Here is a 5,062-nt window from a genome sequence, read left to right on the forward strand (position 1 = left end):
ATGGACTTTTTTTGCACTTTCTATACCCTTTCTTACTTTTGTTTTCTTAAATGCTGCGGTGACTCCTGAATTTCCCCTCGGGGATAAATAAAGTATTTTCTATTCTATTCTATTCTATTCTATTCTAATTATTCAGACTTTTCTTAGTTAAATTATCAGTCCCGGTGAAAAAAATTCATAAGAGACAGAGAAGAAGACGCTGGTCTGTTTAAACTTTTTATAAAAAGATTACACCTTTGTTGATTTATTTCTTCAAACGGGCCACGATTAGCAAGCAGCGTCAATGTTTATTAATATGTTGGTGAAAACTGTCATGCTAGTTATCTGTTTTCCATCGCTCGTTCGACTAATTTACTCAAAATAAGTCGATGAAACTCAAACGTGAGCTTTATTATTGATCAGGAGCAGATATCTGAGCAAAAAAGAAGAAGACTTTGTTCAAAATTAGATGGGAAACTTCTGAGTTTGTGATCAGTCTTGTGTTTACGACTGCTTAAACATATTTCTCAGATGTATCATGAAGATCATGTTAGATCAAATTAGCGGGTTTCTTTCTCTTTCCAAATGTGTAATTGTTTATTTCCCTCCTCAAAAAATGACCGAATTCAGGAGTGCTTGGATTTTTGATTTTACCACGATATTTACTGAATGCTATTTCATAGATTGATCATCACTACTGTAACACAAAACAAAGTCTGATGAATCGGTAAATCCCGGGTTGAACTCTTCTTTTCTCTGAACGATTCGTTTTTTGGAAACGAAAAAAACGGTCATATTATACTGAGAATGGCACAGTTCCTTTTCTTAGGTTTATTGAAAAATAAGGAATTACGTTTTCCATATTTTCTCCATGTACTTCAGTTTTTATACTTATTATTTCTGAGGACATTTGCAGAAAACAGAAAATATTCATACAAACTGAAATCACATGATAAACAAACAGCAGAATCAAACAATGTGCTGAATCTCATTGTTCACGAAGGCTTAAAACACCTGTGAGATTTTCCCCCTGGGTTTATTTCAGAATTTAAAGACTAGTTTAAAGTATAATAACTATTTATTGATAAGGAGGATGGACACATGGATAAAAAAGAGGGAATGAATTAATCTGCCAGTGTCTTCTTGTTCTGTGTTTGGTGTTTACCTCTGTTATGATATCAGTCTGTGCACATTTCCTACTTCTATACATCATCTTGAAGTTAAATTTTTTTTCTACAAAATTTACTGGGATTAACTTATTATATTATTCTATCTTTTATATTCTTATTTTAATTTGTTTGCACTACACACTGCTTGTTTGCTCCTGTGATTCTGTAAATTTCCCTGTTGTGGGACCAATAAAGGATTATCTTATCTTATCTTAAACAGGTCTTAAATGTAACATTTTAATTGATGCTATCACACTTTTTTTTGCTGCTGTTTCACATGAATTCTGTATTAAATTTGTTTTTTCTCTCTCCTGCTCTCCTCTCAGGTGTGATAAGTTGATCCCTGATCACTAGGACCACCATGTCTTACCCACTGGACTTTAAGGTCATTGCTGGATGCGTCATCTCCTCCTCCTCCTCGGACTTTGAGGTGCAGGCTGTCCTGGGGAGCGGCTCCTTTGGAGAGGTGGCCCAGTGCCGAAAGGTCGCCACCGGTGAAACGGTGGCTTTGAAAGTCCTGAAGAACCAGGACTGCATCGAGGAGGCGAAGCATGAGGTATGATATGAGTTCTGTCTATAAGAGTGTTTTTACATGACATTTCAAACTGTGCTGGGTTCCCTTCATCTCCCTCTCATGTCTCATGTCTTCTCCAGGTGACCATCCTGACACTGCTGAGGAGACTCCACTGTGACAAGTATAACATCGTCACGTGGAACGACTCCTTTGACTTCAAGGGTCGATTTTGTCTGGAGTTCGAGAAATTGGACATAGACCTCTTCGACTACGTGATGAAGAGACCTTCTCACTCCCTCCATTTGGTGGAGATCCGCCCCATTGTGCAGCAGGTTTGTTCATGTTGTTTCACAGTTATAACACACACACACACACACATTGTAGGGTCCAGATGACTAATGAAGGGTGAACTCTGTCTCTGGAATAAACCTATCACACATTTGTCTCAGTGTCTGTTTAACTTCAGCTGAAAGAAACCTTCCTTCTTAAACTACGAGTGTTGATCAGGAAACTAAAGTATTTCAATAACAAGAGCTGCTGATATTAAAGGATTGACTCATTTCTAAAGGTTATTTATCTAAAGTTCAGATCTTCTGGGTCTGTGCAGTCATCATCCTTCACCTTTACCGTGCTTCACTGTGGCTCCATCAGTTTGTCAGTCTGAAACTATCTTTGGGAAAAAGCTGTTTACTGCTGCTCACATCATGTTAAAGTCTTTAACAAACAAACATTAGTTTGTTATATTTGCTCTCTGTTTCAGAAACGTGTGTCAGTCAGTCTGTGTTTTTAGAGTTTTGTTGATTTGAATGATCTCTGCAGAAAAAGTGATGTTTTTCTGTCTTTGCTGGTTTCAGCTGGCGACTGCTCTGGAGTTCCTGGCGAGTGCTCTCTGTTTCAGAAACGTGTGTCAGTCAGTCTGTGTTTTTAGAGTTTTGTTGATTTGAATGATCTCTGCAGAAAAAGTGATGTTTTTCTGTCTTTGCTGGTTTCAGCTGGCGACTGCTCTGGAGTTCCTGGCGAGTGCAGGGATTGTCCACGCGGATCTAAAGCCAGAGAACATTATGATGGTGGACCATGTGCGTCAGCCATTGAAGGTCAAGCTCATTGACTTTGGCATGGCAACGTACAAGCCCGCGTCATGCACGGGTCAGAGTCTCCAGACCCTGTGGTTCAGGTAAGTGACTAAAACTCACTTGTAGATGTGGAACAGCTCCACAAACAGGACGTGGAACCACTTTAATCCAGCACACTGAAAGCTGGAGTTTCACTCAGGCTTCAGTCGGACTCATACGCTGTATATTTTGGAAACAACATGTGTTTGAGTTTGTCTTGCTGCTCTCAGGTCTCCAGAGGTTCTGCTGGGAGCTCCCATCAACGAGGCCATAGACGTTTGGTCTCTGGGATGCACCGCCGCTGAGCTGCTGACGGGCCGAGCTTTGTTTCCCGGCAGGAATAGGTGTGATATGGTAAGTATTATAACCCAATATATTTGACCTGAAACAAACCAAAGAGGATATTTTTATCAGTGAGGTCTTTGTTTTATTCTGATGAAGTCCAACACTGAGCCACAGTAACCACAGATAAACCTCAGATCATCACATGGAGTGGAAACACTCCATAACGAGAAATGTTCACTTCTCACCTCCTCCAAGAAGATCATCAGGACTCCAGCTGCTCCTAAAATGAAATAGAGGTGTAATGCTTTGTTGTGCTGTGTCCACAGATGAGACGGATCATCTCCACTGTTGGACAGCCTCCAGATCACCTTCTGAGGGCTGGGCTCTACGCCAAGAAGTTCTTCTCTGTGTCTCACACAGAGGACGGACAGTCCATCTGGAGGTTCAAGGTATTTAATTCTTCATTTTTCAGACACTGACCTGAATTTGTCTTTCTAAATGTTGGCGTCAGCAACTTTTCTGTGTTGTTTCCTCTTCAGATGCCAGGACAAAGTCACTCTGTGAGTCTGAGTGATCTGATGAAGGTAGGATGTCTCTTCAGGAAATGATCTTTACTAACTGAAACATAAAGACTTCACCAAATGGAGTTCCAAATCAAAGGCTTCAGGTTTTCATTCTCTTTGGTTTTTGATTTGGATCCAGATCAAGACATTTGCTGCTCCCTCGGGTCAAGATGTCAGGGCTGCGGAGTGTGAGCTGGCAGCTTTTGTCCAGCTGCTGACAGGGATGCTGAAGGTGGATGCTGCTGAGAGGATGACAGCCAGTCAGATCCTGGAGCATCCATTCATCTGCATGTCCAGCACCTCCAGCACGGAGGACGCCAGCACAGAGGACACCAACAACGCCAGCAACGCCAGCAACGCCAGCAACGCCAGCACCGCCAGCACGGAGGACACCAGCACAGAGGACACCAGTACGGAGGACACCAGCAAAACCAGCAACACCAGCAACGACAGCAACACCAGCAACGACAGCAACACCAGCAATGACAGCAACATCAGCAACGACAGCAAAGAGGACGCCAGCAACGATGGCCCCCCCAGGATGGACAACAAAAACACTGCCAGCCCTGCAAGCAATGTAAGCAATTCCAGGAATGGCTGCATTGCCAGCAATGCCGGCTCCATCAACAACGCCAGTAATGCCAGCAACGCCAGGAGTGCCTGTGACAACCGCAGTGCCAGCACCACCAGCAGCGCCAACAATGCAAGCAACACCGACAATGCCACCGATGCCAGCAATGTCAGGAGCACCAGCAACGCCAACAATGCAAGCAACACCGACAATGCCACCAATCCCACCAATGCTAGCACCGACAGCAATGCCAGCAACACCAGCAACGCCAGCAATGCCAGCGATGCAAGAAAGACCAACAATGCCAACAATGCCAGCTTTACCTGGAGTGCCAGCAACTACAGCAACAGCAGCAAAGCCAGCAACAGCAGCTCTGAAGACGACAGCGTGTTTGAGGAGGAGCACCCTGCTGAGCTGAACTCCAGTTTGGACCGACCCATCACCCAGACCAGCTCAGGGAGGAAGAGGAAGAGGAGTGCCGATGAAGATTCTGAGGGAGGGCCCCCTGCCAGCAAACGACGGGGGGTGGACAGCAACATTAGCAACACCAGCACCACCATCAATGCCAGAATTGCCAGCCACTCCAGCTCCAGCATCCCTGAGGACAACAGTGTGTTGGAGGAGGAGCACCCTGCTGAGCTGAACTCCAGTTGGGACCAACCCATCACCCAGACTAGCTCTGGGAGGAAGAGGAAGAGGAGCGCTGATGAAGATTCTGAGGGAGGCCACAGGTTGGTGTTTGAGCTCTTTGTTGATTATTTCATGTTTGTGTTGTTGATTTCTCTCTTTAGCCGGAAATTATACATCAAGCAGGTTTTTAATGTTCCTAAACTTAAAGCTAGAATCATCAACATGCAGACTGGAGGAAG

Source organism: Halichoeres trimaculatus, unplaced genomic scaffold (genome assembly GCF_033239565.1).
Source record: "Halichoeres trimaculatus isolate MK-OKI-2021-1 unplaced genomic scaffold, fHalTri1.1 fHalTri1_scaffold_6, whole genome shotgun sequence".
NCBI lineage: Eukaryota > Metazoa > Chordata > Actinopteri > Labriformes > Labridae > Halichoeres > Halichoeres trimaculatus.